Source organism: Natator depressus, chromosome 1 (assembly GCF_965152275.1).
Source record: "Natator depressus isolate rNatDep1 chromosome 1, rNatDep2.hap1, whole genome shotgun sequence".
Taxonomy (NCBI): Eukaryota; Metazoa; Chordata; order Testudines; family Cheloniidae; genus Natator; species Natator depressus.
The window spans coordinates 277,023,264-277,040,817 of record NC_134234.1 but is presented as its reverse complement, the minus strand read 5'-3'; the positions used below and the strand labels follow the sequence as shown (position 1 = coordinate 277,040,817).

General features: G+C 38.7%; 1 protein-coding gene across 7 annotated transcripts in view; it reads left to right on the top strand.

The window, feature by feature from the left end:
- The window catches only part of SYT1 (synaptotagmin 1), a 490,694-nt gene that overhangs the window by 90,308 nt on the left and 382,832 nt on the right, over positions 1-17,554 (top strand). For 6 of the 7 annotated variants that reach the window (XM_074941986.1, XM_074941983.1, XM_074941987.1 and 3 more), the window contains exon 2: positions 11,119-11,228. The exons of the other annotated variant lie outside the window; for it this stretch is intronic. The gene's annotated coding sequence lies outside the window, so the exon portion shown is untranslated. The remainder of the gene's footprint in view (positions 1-11,118; positions 11,229-17,554) is intronic. 7 annotated transcript variants of the gene reach the window in all.

The window sequence follows — 17,554 nt, the reverse complement described above, 5'->3', positions numbered from 1 at the left end:
AAGCTTTGCCACCAATAATTTCTTGGTAACACTGGAATATTCTTCGACTATTCTTTAATGGGCTCAAAGAAATATTAGCAATTTAGGCAAATCAGACATTTAATATTTATTCTTTTCTTCATGCTTTCCCTTTCTCTTACACATGCTGCAATGTCGAAAATTGTGCCTTTGCCAATATGGGCTGCTATTTAGGTGCAGTCCTTGTGATCCCCATATCAACAATGCATTTAAATTCCACACTGTTAGTCACATTTTACCTGCTTCTCCAGAGTTATTCCCTGATGGTAAGAGTAAAGCAAAATAAGGAGCTTTCATTGCTGCTTTTTGGTTGGGTTGCATGGAGTATGGGGAATGTCAGGGCAGTCAGAGGGAAATTGTAGTAGTCAAAGTATGAACTGATCAAGAGCTGCACAAGACTTTTGGCAGCTGGAATAGAGATGAAAAGATGGAGTTGGAGCAGCTGTAGAAAGGGTGGGGAAGCAGGATTTTCTGGTAGTTTCTCTGTGAGGCGTCAAAAATGGCAATATAATTGTGAGGCTGAGAGATAGGAGAAGGTGAAATTGCCATTGGTAGTGATGGGTACAGGACTTGAGAGAGATGAGTATTTTTTAGTTTCACATTGAATTAGTGGTTGAGGCTAGAGATGAGAGACTAGGTGGAGAGGGAGAGGTCGTCTGGGAGTCAGTGACAGTAGTTTAAGCTTAGATAGAGTGGCAAAGTTAGGGATTGTGTGTAAAGATAGAGTTGGAGAGCCAAAAATGGATCCCCCAAGGGACAGGGGTAGTGACTAGAGCTGGCTGGGGGGGAAAAAAAAGAAGTAAAATTTTAATTAAGAATTTTTATCGGTGTTTTTTTTTTTTTTAAAGTTGACCACTCTGTAAGGTGGTCGAAAACCAGCAAATATTTTTAATTAAATTAATTTTTATTAAAATCCATACATCATCTGGCACTAGCAGTGACCTATTGCTTTTGTGTATATACTCCTGTATTCACACATGGTAATACCTTACCACCACACCCTTCTGAGCCAGTATTCTAAAGAAACTCCTTTAGGCCCTATCTGATGTCCTAGACCCAGGGGTTATCACAATCCCTGGGTTCACCTCAGTAAACAATTGTATAGGGTTTCAAAAAGAGAGACAGTACCAGTGGGTATTGGGGTATCATTCACTGGCAATGACTGACCAACCTTCAGTACCACAGGATTGCCATTAGGTACTGCACAATCACCCTCAGGCCTATGTCTTCGGCATCAGGAGACACCCAGGAGCAGCAGGACCCCTAGATTGAGGAAAACATATCTTCATCAACTAAGGCTCAGAAAGCTTCCAATACCGAGCCCTTTCCTTCGGGCACTTCACAGCCCACACAGTCTTTACAAACTTCTCACAACAGTGGTGGCCCATCTATGTCAGAGGAGCATAGCAATATTCCCTTACCTGGATGACTGGCTCCCCAAGGGTCAATCAGCTCTACAGGTCCACTCAGTGAGCAACCTCCAGGACTCTAGCCCTATTTCAGTCTCTGGGCTTTTGCATCAATCAAAAGAAGTCTACATTCGCCACTCTGTCCAGTCTAGTCTTGACAATACAACATAGCCCGCAAACAATGGCAGGCACCTGCCTAAAACTCGTAGGCATGTGTCAGCCTCCATGTTCATCACCTTTCCTGCAAGACTGCACCTCAAGTGCCTTCAATGTGGCTAAGGTTGATGTACACCCCAAACAGACAGTCTCTCCAAATGCAACGCAGAACTTCAGAAAGTTCTGGACTCTCTCAGGTGGTGGAAAGACCCAATGAAGGTCTGCATGGGAACCCCATTTTCACATCCCCCACCCTCAAGGATCCTCACAACAGATGCTTCTCTTCTGGGATGTGAGAGGCTCACCTCTAAGCCCAGGGCAAGTGGTCCATACAAGAGGTAATGCTGCAGATGAACATTCTGGAGCTGAACACAGTTTGTTGTGCTTCCCAACACTTCCTTCACACCATCAGGGTAATGCTTGACAACAGAGCAGCAATGTATTGTATCAACTAACAGGGAAGAGCAGGATCCGAGTTCTTGTGCATAAATTGTGTAACTGGTGCATTTTCCATCAGATAGAAATCTCAACAATATATCTTTCAGGCCTCCAGAATACAATGGCAGACTCCCTGAGCAGACGCTTGCTTCAGGACCACAAATGTGAGCTCAGTGATTCTGTCTTCCACAGCATCTGCCAGACATGAGGCTCCTCAGGAGCAGACCTCCTTTGTCACCCTGAACAATACAAAATGCCATCTTTTCTGTTCCCAGGGAGGATACAGCTACAACTCATAGGGATATGTCCTCATGACACTGTGGCCCCTTACTCTACTGTATGTTTACAGACCTCTACCTCTAATCCTCAAGAACTTACTTATACCATACCAGGGAAGAGCAAAGGTTATCTTCATAACACCATCCTAGCCAAGATAAATGTTGTACGTGAACTTCCTTCACCTCTCTGTGCAATGCCTCTTTGAATATCTCTCAGGAAGGATCTCTTGTCACAGAACTTGGGGGGCCCAGTTCCATCCCAACCACTTCTCCTTGAACCTGAGAACATGGTTCTTAGATGATTCTCAGACATGGAACTCATCTCTTTTGATGAGGTCCAGTCAGTTCTCCTATCTAGCAGAAAACCTAGACCATGCAAAACTTACCTTCAAAAGTGGAAACACTTCCACTCCTGATGTTCCTGTCACTCTTCCCAAATCTCAGATGTTCCAATCTCCAAAATCCTGGACAACCTCTTGGATTTAAAAATGCAAGGTCGATCAATGAGCTGAGTGAGGGTACGTTTGGCCACTATAACAGCTTTCCTAAGCTATTTGTATCACTTGCAGAGAGGATGAAGTGTCAACCTATTTCCATTCAAAGACTGTCAAAGTGGGTTTGGGGTTGCATCTTAATCTGCTATGAATCCACTGGGATGGAAGCCCCTCATAGAGTGACAGCACATTCCTCTAGAGCTCAGTCCACATCTATGGCTCGACTCAAGTACATTCCCATAAGAGAAGTTTATAGGACTGCAATTTGGTCTTCCATTCATACCTTTTGCCAAGCATCTTACCTGTTACCAGGGATAACTTTAGCAACAGTCCTCTGAACCATCTTGGACTTCCCTCCTTAGCACCCACTCCTCATTGAGTTACTGCTTGAAAATTTCCTATGGTGGAGCACCCATAGGGACATTTACTTGAAGAAGAAGTGACTTGAGTTCTTTGAGGTGTTTTGTCCCTACGGGTTCTCCACCTCCTGCCCTCCTTCGCCTTGGGTGTGGAGGCTCTGCTTCACTTTTGAGAAGGAACTGAGTGATGGTAGGCCCACACCTACTTATATGCCCTACTTTGGAGTAATGAGGTGCTGCTCTGCACAGGTGTGGGCCTGCAGCACTGCTTTTCATTCTCTGGTTGAGAACACACTGGTGCATGCTCATCCTGTGGTGGAGAATCCGTAATGACAAAAAAAAAAATCTAAAAACTCAAGTTACCGTAAGGTAAGTAACCTCTCCTTTTTTGCTGTGAGGCAGGATTTTTTTTGTGAGTGATGTATCTGTGAGGAGCTAATGGATCCAGGTGGTGCTGTATCCTGCTGCTTTGCTAGTCAGTTAGGGACATGTAATAAGTAAGAACTTACTCGTGCTACTCACGAACTATCGAGCATTTGTATCTGGTTATTTTCTGCACATTTCATTTTGAGGCCTTGGAAAAATAAAAGCATTAATCTGCAATTAGATCATTTCATCTTTCAAAATGTCGAGTTAAGATGAAGTGTATAATTAGATGTATAAAATTGCATGCCATTGCCACCCACTCAGAGGCGACATGTGCTATTTTCCTTCCCCATCAAGTGCTGTACAAGAATTCTTTCATGGTATAAGAGAGCCATGGCTTCCAGGGTAAATAAAAGTAACTGAAAATGGTATTTCCATCATTATATTGAATGTTCTGGTTTGATAAAATGGATGTTGTGTGGGTATCCTGTATATCTAATATATATTAATAGAAGGTATTAATAGAAAAGACTCAGTAGGTTGTGTAGTCTTCCCTCTGCCAAGGCAGGATTGTACCCTACAGTGTATTTTGTTGTATTTGCACAAATTCATTTCAAATATCTTAAGAGTTGTCTTCCACCATATCTTTTGGGAGTTAATTTTGCTCTTGGGGAAGTGATCTTTGATGTTCCCCTACACAGGCAGGTCTTTTCCATCACCTCGTTCTCCCCACCACCCAAAATAATAAGAAAACAAAGGAAAACGTAAAACCTATATTGACCTAGCTGAATTGTTGTCTTTTAGGCAACAGAATCTCATAAATCTAGTTTAAAAGGAAACGACTCACATTATAGTAAATATTCTACTGGTTGCAACTAAGCTATAACACAACAATAAATGACTACACTATGTGAAAATGAAGTGGTAGTGAACTTTTTTTTTCCTTTTAGTGCGAACACTAATTTTCAAGGGAGCTAATTAAAATCTTTATCTGATCCTTAGCTGTGAGAAAGCTCTGCCTGGATGCACGTGATAAGTTCATAGCCTTTGGGATTTATTTTTTTTTATTGTATGATTTTGAGTTGTCATGACTAGAGGTGTTTTTTTTTTTAAATTATCATAGGCATTTGTTGGAGCAAACAGCAGCCTCTCCTCTAAATGCTGTTGCTAAGAAACAACCATTTAAAAATGAAAGGGGTATGTGCAAATAATGTTTATTTCAGTTCACCATGGCTGACTGGGTAGGAGGGGAGAGAGAGACATCCTCTCCATCCTTACTAGTTAATGAGTTGTTGTCTTAAATTCTGTCCAACAGAGGGTACAGTTTATAGTGCTCAGTGTGATACCTTGGTAACTTGCAAGATCAATAGTCAAAGCTCTGGAAAAAGTATTGTTTTATCAGCTTAAAAAAGTCACACAGGTCTTTAGATACAGAGTGATATTCTGTATTAGTTGGACATCAGTAAAGAGCACTAAACTGTTATGTTGGGGTTATAGGCTGTCAGCTGATCACATCAGTTGACATTAATATTTTCTACATGAGCACTTGCATGAATCAGGAAGAGAGAACCTCAAAAAAATTGCCCTTTCTCTGACAGCTTGTTAGTTTTGTGTGTGCAGGTTTTTTTCCCTTGTAGCATTAAAAATAAGCAAGTTTTTTTTCCCCCCCATCAGCACAGGGGTCTTATACCAGCAGATTGATCATGGTTTTTTGAAGTCTTTCATAAATTGAAGGTCACGCTCATAGTTTAAGCTTGAGGTATTGTGCTTTAGCAGCAAGTAAATGAGTTGATCGGTATGGAATTGGGTTGGCGAGGGAGGTCAGAATGTAGACTTAAGGACAGGACCTGCTGCATTATAAAGAAATGGTTTAAAACTCATGTGCTTATTGTGTAGTGACCTACGGATTTATTTATTACTGTGTATTCCAGCATTTGTGCATGGGGATAAAGCTTATGGGACATCTAAGCAAGAAGCTCTCTGTATATTCTAAGCTAGCTATAGAAGAAAATCAAAGTTAATAACTTGAATTATAGTTTAAAACTAAAAATATCCTAAGGGGTAGGAGAGATCCCAATTCGGGGATTCCGTCTGATTCTGGTTAATTGCTGACAAATAGTTTGTGTGTGTGTCTGTTATGGCCAACAGGTCTCTTCTGAATTTGATGGTGAATACAGAAGGGGCACTAGCAGATTTTCTAGAAGTGTTATAATCTATGTGACACTATTGAAAAGCTATATAATTGGGGGACTCATGCTGATACAATTTTATAATCTCACTTGCACAACACTGACACTTTTCTAAAAAACGATATACACTTTATTGTCCTATGACTCTTGAGAAGGAAATAGAGAAAGAGGGCCACACTGTTATGTGTACATCCTGAAAAGTAATCAGTTAAATTAATAGCATGCAAGTGAGTTAAGAATTTTGCACAAAGACTCATTTACATGTTGTCCTGGTAGATATACTGGAAGTTAAGAAGCAGGCAAATATTTTCTTGGAAACAAGGATGGCTTCCATGGCCTTAACACACAAGGTATTGTACAAGTTTTCTACTGAGCAGAGAACATCAGTCACAGAAAAGACAAATGGCCTAGAACAACATATGAGGATCAGCTGGGTAATGTTGAAAGGTGGTAACACACAGATGTTGGCAAGAGAACTTTCAGGTCATGATTCTTATAGATGTTCTTATAAACTATACCTAATACAATTTATATGAATAACACATACTCTTAACGGCTGCCAAGGACAACAGGATCAGCCCTATTACATGGCAGCCCTTCATGTGCAGCACTGGCTTTACTAAGAGTTAGTCACGCCACCAAGCTGGCAGGATCTGTGCTAAAGTTGTCTCTATATAAGCGGATGCAACATCTGTATGTAAAAAAGATTATTTATTGTCTCTCATCCCTTATCGGAATACATCCTTAGTTGCAGGAAAAGAGGGTGGGTTGGTGAAAATATCCTGCAGAATGTAATCCCAAGATGGTTGTTACTTGGCTGGTCCAGAGTTATTTCATCTCCAGAATAGGGTTATATGTGTTTATGCAGTTCTTTCTGATCTTCTGTTTTGGCAAGGGGACTCACTACTCCTGGTGTTGGCACTCTGGTATCCTGCAATAATTTTTGCCAAGTAATGGAAAGGAATTCTCCAAAGCATCCCCAACTTAAAGCCATAAAAGTAATTTGGCACAAGTGAATGTGCACGTTTCTCCCCTATTTTCAGTTCATGATTGGTGCAAAATGCATTCTTCTCCCCATGCTTGCACAGCCTTGCCCAATCCCTTGATTGATCAGGCATCAATTTACATATCTGCCTTTGTTCAGATATAAAATGTAGTCTACGCTCAAGCCTTGCCACTCTGGATAGGATCTTTCATATGTACAGTACTCTACTAAGCCTTCGAATTCTATAAAAATACAGAATTGGCCCTTTGTTTCAATACAAATTATTGCAAAACACTTAGTCTATGGAATACAAAAACTATACCAGAAATCTTCCATTGATCGTTTTTACATCGGGAGAATATAATTTCCAACTGTGCAGTTCTAGGGCAGAAATGACAATACTGACAAATGTTTCCCCACTGCATTATTTGTGGGGTCCATTGTGAACATGGTCTCTATTACTGCTACACAACATCCCATTAACATTGTTAGTAGAGTTAATTGCAAAAAAAAAAAAAAAAAATGTGGAGACAGCTTTTGGCTATAGAGTGTATATCAAGTTTTGTAGCATCTAAATGTTCGTTAATATCCTAGCTATTATTGTACAAGCTGTGTACGAACGCTCTGGAAAAAGCGTACAGTGACATAAGCCGGATTTTGCTGAAACCTGGGCAGTTGTCCAAAGCATCAAATAGAAGGGCAAGGAGGATCTGTTATATACTATCCAAGCCCTTATTATTTATATGTTTTGTGATTTTCATTTAGACAGGAGAATCATGTAATAAACTTTTTATATTTTCCCCAATTTAGTGTGGAGTAGCTTAAAAATTGTAGTGTAACTGAATCATAACACAACATAATGTGATCATCGAAATAGCTGCATGTGTCACCTAGTGCATTTAGGTCAAGGCTGACTGAACGATCTTACTGTATAGGAACAGATGCCAGACTTCTTAGAGATTCTTGTCCCCATTGCTGAACAGAGATAAGTTTTAACCTGCCTCAGACTAAAATAAATGCTATTATGATGCAGGAGATAGAAGTACAGTAGGCAATCAGATAAAAGTTGAAATGACTTAGTATCTTTTAGAATTATAATAGTATTTGAATTTTACTTGTAGATTAATGATGCTTTCTGAAATTATTCGGCATTTTTATGGCTCTAACATCTTGAACTAAAAAAAGAACAATGCAACACATTGTATAGGATTAAAATCTGATTTGAGAAAGGATTGAAAAGTTTAAAGGAGGTATAAATATTGGGTCAAATCATAAGCTCCTTGCTTTGCTCCAGTCTTTGGTGAGACCCAATTTTTCCCTTGTGTGTATGTTTTAGAAATAAAAAGCCACATAAAACCCTCAAAGCTTTGTAACCCTCAAGATGCATTCATTTACTAACTTCAGTAGCTGCATAATCATTACTGTAGCCCTTGTCTTCCCAGTCTCTTATCATCCCAGTATTTATCCCCATCCTTTGTTAGCTTTTTTTGGTCTTACCTGCTCCAAGAAGGTTGCAGTTTATGGGCTCTGTATTGTTTGTAAGGCACCATGCCCTTATGGCATCGTAGAAATAAACTAACTTTGCTGGCTCATTTGATGGAGTTGTTGCCATTGTGTGCATAGGTGTTGCCTATGCACCCCGTGGCTTGAATTGGTTTCCATTATATACAGGGTTTACAATTTGGTTCAATGGCTCTTAGCACTCCCACTATAAAAATTGTTCCAGCACCCTGGCTTTGGCCCATAGGAGTTCGTTTTTTTGTGTCTACTGAGGAAATATATAGGATACACAAGTTCAACCACTAGCTGTTGAATGAAACCAGTCGGGATTTTTTTTTCCCCCAATGAAACATTTTTTGTTGGAAAATGTAGATTCATCAAAATTGAAACTTTTTGTGGAATTTTTTTTGGCTAAATAGAATTCTTGTTTTTCTTGTCAGAACTTTTTCCATAAAGAACCATTGGTACCGGGCAACAACTTCCAGTTTGCTAAATAGCCCATCAAAGGGCTGTTAGATGCAGTATTGGATAGAAATTTAGGGACGATATTCAGGTGTTCTATATGCATCATGCAAATAACTGAGTACTGAGAGTGAGAAGTATTATGAGAACAAAGCATTTAAAATCTTCTATTGCTGCTGTGTTTCATAATGTAGTAGGATACCAAAAACATCTGCTTGGTTTTCCTGCTGCATTTTGTCTCATTAGCCATGTTTGCATATATTTTATCCCTTTTTTTTTTTTTTAAATACTGAACTGTTCCTTTGAAATTCCTGCTGGCACAGAAGAAAAGAGGATATTTTCAAGTGTCTAATCGAGGAGCTGAAGAAAATAGTCTAAAGCTATTGAAAATATTTAGAAAGTATTTAGCAATATCTCTTAAGTACAATCTCCTGTTTTTTTCTGCAATTTTAAATTTAATACTGTGCTTTTAGTGATCTTTAAGAAAGTGCATGTAATGTCATCTGCTATAATTGTTTCCAAGACCTTAAGAATATGGAAAAAGCCTGAACTTCACAGTAATGTGAAAAAGTCACTTACTTTTCTGTGCCTCAGTTCTCCAACTGAAAAATGAGTAGGACACATCATTTCTCCTGCCCTTTGACTGCCTTGTCTATTTAGATTTGTAACATTTTCAGGTCAGCGACTCTCTCTCATTATGCGTTTGTACAGCACTAACACAGGGGCCTATAGTCACAACTCTAATGTTAATAATATGCAGAAAGGCTATTTAGCTCTTTGGCTGCAACACCCTAATGTGGACTTGTATCAAGGGACCTGTAATAGAAATTTTGCCTGAAAACCCCACCATCTTCAGAAGGTATTGATCTGCGGGGAAATTTGTTTCTACTAAATCACTAGGGGAGCTGACTCATTTACCCCACCTGAGGTAGGTTGTAAGGTGTGGGTGGAAATTTAGGAGTAGCCAAGCCTGTGGAAAAAAATTAAACTTATCTTTGTTACTGCTGCACCTTTGTCCAAATGGGTTAGCCAATATTCAGGGCCTTGCTTGGTTGTTTCATTAGGAGGAGAAACTGATGATGAGTAAAGTCCTGTTTTCCTGACCCCAACCGGAATAAGCAACAGCAGGGAGTTTTCTTGCTTATAACTTCCAAGCCTGCCTTTCCACCCTCACTCATGCCTTCTTTTCTGCCTTTGTCACCCACACCCCACACAGAAAAACACAGCTGCAACCAAACAACCTCCCAGGCCTTGTGTTCACAGTCAGTCCCAGGGAAAACCCTCTAATTCTCCCTGAGTTCTTGCTGCAGTCTTCCTCTGTGGCAAAGTGCCAGGGGTGGGGCCTTCTGGTTTTTCATGTATCTTATTCCATAAATGAGCTTAACTGCTCCTTCCATTTGGATGAATGAAGTGTGGCTCACCCGCCCATAAGCTTTAATGAGGTCTATGATTGCCTACAGCTCAAAAGACCTGCTTGCTCTCAGTCATTAACGCCTTCCAACATAACATTATGTTGTTGTGGTTGTTTTCGTTGTTGATAAAGCTGACCAAAGGAAGACTTTCCATACTGGGTGAACTGTGTTTATAGAGCAGATTGGAAAAGCCGTCTGCTTAGAGGGCCAAATTCTATAAAGACTGATCCAAAGCCTATTAAAATCAACTGGAGTCTCTTGATTTATTTCAGTAGACTATAAATCAGTCCCCATAATCTTTACCCAGCCAAAACTCCCATGGTAATCAACTGAATTCATTAGGTATATTAACTGAGTAAGACCTGTGGGCTGTGGCCCAAAACAAAGTGTGATTTCTGCAGAGTGAATTCTTCTATCATCACATTTTACAGTAAAGAGTTTACTCAATACTGACTAAGGACACCTGGGTTTCGTGTCTTCAGTTGCCACAAGTTTCCATTGACTTTTCTAAAGTCCATATCAGCAAAGCGTTGTGGTGAGAGTGATAAACATTCACATAATTTTGGTTATGTATTATGGCCTTTAATCTCAAACAGGCAGCAAGATGAATGAATGATCAAGAAGTTAAAACTATGGAATCATTCTCTCACGTGTTTATCAGCTGGCATACAAGTATCTCATTGGGGTGACAGCACTAGAATGGCAAATTCACCACGTTTGCCTCAGTTTTAAAAAGTGCAGAAAACAAAAAATATGGTCACATTAATAAAGTAAATAAATAAAACCCCACGTGTCAATGATAAAGAGTGACAACATACAGAAGGAAGAAATTTCTTCATCCAAGTTTCATTTTTGTAGATCTTATGATTGATTCTCCTTTGTTGCCTCTCAACTTCTCACAATCAAGAATTGAAGGGGATAGAACAAACCAAGAATAATTAATGTGTGTTCTAAACAGCAGTTGGTTGTGGGCAAAGAGATAATAGCAAATGCAAGTAGAGACGTGCCAGACAGTGTTTAAATGGAATCTCTCTCACTTTCTCTTTTTAAAGTGAAAAAGAAAAGGGAGCTTGAGCAGTGAAGAATCTAGAACCTGACCGGTACATATGTCACTCAAGATTTCCCTGTGAATAGAAAACTGCATTGATGCCGATCATATAAGGTATTTTAAACACACCAAAAAATGTTTGGTATCCTTGTGGATGTTGTATAGCTTGTGAAATGTTTTAGTGCAAGATACTTTTCGATAGAGAAAATTAATTTTTTTCTAAAAATGGCTTTTTCGGACTTCAGGGATATGTCAAATTAGTGGAGGCATATTTTTATGGCTCCTGTGTTGCTATTTCAGATTGCAAGGATAAGCAAAAACAGTCTGTATGCATTTGCTGACTGTTCAAATATTTCTTGCATTCCTTTGCCTTCTTTCACTATCGACTTATGCTTCATCAAATTCAGAGTTGTCATGGTTCATTATCCATAGGTGATCCTGAGCAGTCTTGCATCATAAAAAAAATATGCTGTGGCATCTGCCTTTGAGTTTTTGTGTACCACTGTTCATATCCCTTCTAGGCAAGGTTTTCGATCTTTGGTTTAACCTCTGTTTTAATATACAGTATTGATGGGTACAGCAGCATGTATCATTGGTTTCACATATGTATGTCTCAATCCATGGAAACTAGATACATGACGTTATGAACAGTGCAGTTGTGTTTATAAAATGTCTGCTGTATTGTTTTAGCTAGTGATTCCATCCAATTCAATTATTACACAGCTCAGAATCTTCAATAGCCAATCAAATTGCTCCCTCAGTCTGTCATTTTGAGTTCTTGTACTGAATGTAAGAGTGTTTTGAAGTTAGTTGTAATTAAATTATGAGTAATTATCTTTTTATTCAGTCCCATGTTTTCTGAATATTCAGATTTTAGAAACCATAAATGAATTCCACAATCCTGACACTTTATATTATTAATATTGATTATATTCATAAAAGTTAATTATGTCCAGACACTCAAAATTATGTTTAATGAATTGAATTACCATAGAGGAAATAAAGATTCAAGTGGTTACTAGTATTAAAAAATACTTTTTTTTTAATGAAAACTTATGTACTTAAATAATGGTAAATAAATGCCAGTTCACGCTCTTTTGTATCCTACAATTCACATGTTGAATGCCTTTGATTAGGGAAGTTTTGAGGTTAAAATTTCTCTATGTACTTCTTTCCCGGGGTAATATTTTAAATTTAATCGGAAGTTAACTTATTATTAAAACTGCATTCATTACTTCTAACTTCTTTATCTGAAAACAGATGTTGTCAGTAGTGACATTCACTACTAATTTTAGCTTTGTTTCAATGCCTCTTGAATTAGTAAATATTTGAAATAATATGAACTGAAATAAATGGCTTTATATATCCAACTGTAGTTTGTTTATTAGTAGACTATACACAGGTACCTCTGCCTACTACAGCCCAGAGATCCAGAGACACTTAGGTGACATTCTCCCCTTGGAAGTCATAGCACAAGAGAAATGTTAGATTCCCTACATTGTTACAAGCTTGATACAACTTCTGATTAAAATACCATAGTATGTACCATTCCTTCTAACTGTTGAAAGGTATTTTCATAGTCTGAAGTTATTTGCAAGACTTTTGATGCATGTCACACATTATTCATACCACTTTTTCTTGCTTACATTGCAAGGACTTCATTCCGATAGAGCTTTCTTGTGTGTGTGTGTGTGTGTTGGAGGGAGAGCTTCTAGAATTTGAGATAATTCACAGGTCAAATGACCGACAAAAACCTACAAAGCTGAGAAAATGCCAATAAAAGTTCACAAAATAAGTGAAAGTCTAAAAGTGAATGAAAAGCAATATGTCCTGCTCTGTCCCCTATGAAAATAATACACTTACAAAAGCTTAGTATTGTTTTTCTATTTGTAGAGGGGGTGTCCCAGTGAAGCTAAGTCTTTCAGTCCATCTGTGACCTTAGCTCTGGCTCTTGTTTTGCCTAAAGCCTGTTTTATTTTCAGTACAAAAAATTCAATACAACCTTTTGCAATTTGTAAGAAAGGGGAGGAGAGATGGAGATTGGAAAAATAATTATTTTCTTACTGCCCCAACACTTTCTCCCACAGATACTGTTGAAAATGAATCTTGATTGCAGTAGGAGTGTGTTCATTCGGATGATAAATATTAATTTCCATCTCTGTTCTCAATCATGTGTGTCTCAGTCATGTGTAGCTTCTTCTGGGAATACTACTTCTCATGAATGTGTCTGGGAGTTAAATAAGTCACCAATTCTTAAATCTGTTCTCGTAGATAACTCATTCTAATTGAAATGAGGACTGGCAAATGTTTTGGGATCTGAGAGCTGAAGTTCCTATTTGAACTGTGGTTTCCAGGACTGGCATTCACATCTGACTGTGTTTGAAACTGGATTGCTACTAAACAGCTTACCCACATATACCAGTGATCAACAATAAGATACGTAACTAAGAACATGGAATAGAATAAAGTTTCCTGTGAGGTAAATATAAAGTAGAAAGCACAAATGGAACAAAACTATGTCAAGGCATATTTCAGAAAAATCTATAAAGGGCATGTTGGGACTGAATGGGCTGCACAAATCCACTTCAAGTACTTTTAGCAATGAACTCTAAATGTCTGCCAGGTAGCAATCACCATTCTTACTTAGCTGAGCATTCAGGCATTGCTTTTTTAATAGCATCTTCCAATCTTGATAATCATACAATGTGTTATAAGTTATCAGTAAAATTTTGATTAAAGGGAATTATCTAATAAGATCTCAATTACACAATAGGATCCATGCTGATGGACAATTATGAAGGCACAAAGTCCATTGGACTTCATTGGGATCCTATTGCATGATCAGAGTGTGTATCTTTCAAATTACAGATTTTAACATTTTGTATCAAGTGACTTTGGAAACTTTGGATAAAATCAACCTTTGGGCCAAACTCTTCCCTATTACAACTATCTTGGCCTCTCCAGAAATGCAAAGTGACTCACCAAAGATGTAAAATCACCTTATTAGAGCCCCTGGGGATTCTCATACTTTAAGAGGCATCCTCAAATGGCATAGAGCTTTCAAAGCAGGTCTACTCCAGCCCACTAGCTCTGACACTGTCATAGGTGGAATACCCAGGAGAAGGCAGGATAGCCAGTAGGCCACTATGCCCCAGTGATTCCCCAGTTATTGGAATGGTCCCTTCGGGAGCAATAGCAATTGCTACAACTTAGAGCTGCCCCCAGGCTTCTGTAAATTGTGCTTTTGTGAGTTTGGTACTTTTGGCCCTAAAATCAGGGAACCCAAAGCTAAACAGTCTTGAGAATATTGCCTCTTAAGTTCAGTGAAGTCATGCCTGCTCATACCAGAGCTGAATATGTTCCTGTTTGGCAACTCTTCCACTTTCTTTTTAACAGTATTCTGTAGCCCATTGATTCAGGAACAGAAGAACAAAATCTGGAATCCTTATTCAGTTCTCTTGCAGGAAAAACTCTGGTGACTCTAATGGAGTACAGGGAGTCCAGGCAAAATTCCATTATAGTCCATGGAGTTGACCAATGGAACAAATGGAGGATTTAGCTCACAGACATTTTATCCTCACTATAATGCATTTATTAATCTTATAAACATATGTAAATATCTACATGTTTTTATGCAGTTAGCAATGCCAAAGTGTTGCTTCCTGAGTGTTGTTTAAGTGTGTTGAGAAAAATGACAGGTCTTCCTATCTAATCCCAAGTATTTTTTCAGAACCCTTTTTCCTTGCCAATAGACTTACCAAATTCTCTGGACACCAAAAGTAAGGCGTAGTTATAAGGTGTTTCTATATAAACACCAACTATTTTCTGAAGTAAGGGATAGTCCAACTGATGAACTCTCACTTGAAACTTGTTCATTGCAAGTGTGCTTCAAAGCTGTTAGAATTTGCAGACTTGTCTCAAAGAACAAAGGTCATAAAGTGTAATAACACATATGAAATATGAACGTCTGTCCATGATTCCTCTTTCCCATCTCCCTCCTGCTCTCATAACCAGTACTCCTTACTTTTCTTACATCCTCCTCTGGTGACCCAGTGATAATTTAAAATCCCTCTATGAAAACCTCTTGGTATTTCCTAGTTAACTTGGAAGTAACACCAAATTCCTCATTCCATGACATCACCAATACCATCAGTTGCAATGAGACTTCTGGTTTTTTTTGTTTTTTCAGATATCAACAGTGAACCAGAAGTACCATGAGGATTTTGCAGGAAAAACTAGAATTTAAAGCAGGTAGCATAGCTAAGCACAGACTTTACTCTCCCGTATCAGAGAGACAATAGAAATGGTGGTCCAAAAAGTTTTTTTCCTCTTCGTGGGATGCTGTATTTATGATAGGCTCTTAACAAAGTGTGTAAAGCCCCTCCCTCCCCCCCCCAACAACCATCATGGGCCTCCCTACCTTGGGTCCCGAGCCTACTGTTTCTGTTAGTCTTAAACAGAAACAATTGTGCACAACCAGTTCCAAATCTTGAAGAATCACCCCAGCTAACTAATTGGAGCAGGGGCCTTACTGTGAGCTCCCTACTGTCCTCGGTCTCCCAAGAACCTTCCCAGTGGAAGTCAACAGGGAAGCTGGTCAGGAAATGGGCTGTGTTTCTACAGAAAACTTCCAATTTTTTCAAAAACTTGAAAACCAAAAAGATTTCAGTTTTCGTCAAGGGGGAACTGAACAGCTTTTGAGAAAAGACAAGGTTTGCCTCAAACATTTTCATTGGGTTGAAAACCCAATTTTCTATGGAAAAAAAGTTTTGAGGGAAATTGTTTGACCAGCCCCAATCACCACATTGTGATCCCTAATTGGCAGGGTGATAGGTCCAACTCATTGTTGCATGATGCCATTGAGACCAAGAACATAGCAAAATTCCAAAAGCCATTGGATATTTATATAGATAATAAGAATATCTAAAGTTATGTTAGTAAATACCAAGAGAAAGTTTTAGAAGAGAGAGAAAACTGTTCATGTTCAGGGCATGAACCAATCTCCAATTACTAGATGTTAAGAGGAGCCTCCCGTGGAGGGCAGATTATACTACATCTAATTGCTGCAGGGTTTCATGCACCTTCCTCTGAAGTATTTGGTCCTGTCAGAGACCTTGAGTCAGATCCACTATTGCAATTCCTATCTCTCTAGCATCATAATATGATGTAGACCCTCTTCACTAGAAGCTGGATCAAAACCAGCAACTTGACATCCAACTATGGCTATCCATTGTGGGTACATCTGAATAATTACATTTCCCATCCCTTTACTCCCTGTGCATGGAAGGTACTTAAGATAGCGTGAATGAATATTTTGATTATTTTCCCAGACATGCAATTGTTTTTGTTTTCTGGTTTATACGTTGGCTGAAAGATAGGTCAAATTTATCCCTGGTGCAACTCAACAGACATCTGGAGGGCAAATTTAATTCAATATGACACACTGTATACTTCATTGCAAAGCTCTGAGACCACTGTGTAACTTCCCCCTCTAGGAATTTAGTAAAGAAATCACTATGATTAGGACTGTTATCTTCATTGCTTCTTGTTTCCCACTAATGATAAGCTCATGCAATTTTTTTTTCTTATCTTGATGTTTCTGTGTTGTGGTGAAGAAACCTTAGCTGATGAGCAAAAACAAAGAATGCAAAAAATAAATAGTTTTGTGTAAACTAGGAGACCATGTAGACTGACTGGCTTATACAAAAAGGCAAATACTGTTCTCAGTTACAGCAGAGTAAGTTAGGAGTAACTCCTTTTTAAGTCAGTGGAGTTACCTGAGTGTGAGAAGAAAATTTGGCTTGATATACATTTTTGGGGCCATTTTATTTTTCTTCCAGGTGTATAGTAATCCAGAATTTGACTTCCTGGAGTAGGAAGAAGGTAATCTCTTTCCTAGGACTCTGAGATAGAGTTCTCTGTGCCCCAACGATACTCTTTCCCTTTAAAGGTACAACATTGGTTGCCTTTTCCTCCTTACAGTCCTGGAAAAACTCATATTCTATGGACACAAGGGGACTGGCTCTTCTTTTATCTTGATATCTAGACATTTATATTTGAACAAATCAGAATGGTGTCTATAAAGAGGATCAGAAGTTTTGTGCTATGGCCTAAGACTAACAAGGGTCTGAACTAGTCTGTCTTTTTATAAATGGTATTGGAGTCATGGGCCTGAGAGGGGAAAGAGCCTTTACCAACACTTAGTCCCTTCTGCGCAGAAGGGACTAAGTGTAATAGTGAATGACTCCTGACATTTGTGTACAATCTCTATATAGCAAACTCTGTGTATCACCTTAAAGATGAAATGCACATTTCATATTTGAAGTTATAATGAAGAACAAAACTGAGCTGAGTTTCTATTATTAGCCTATCCAAATGATGAAGAAATTCTACTTAGGGCTTAATCCTATAGTCAAATGTTTCACATTTAAAACTCCCAG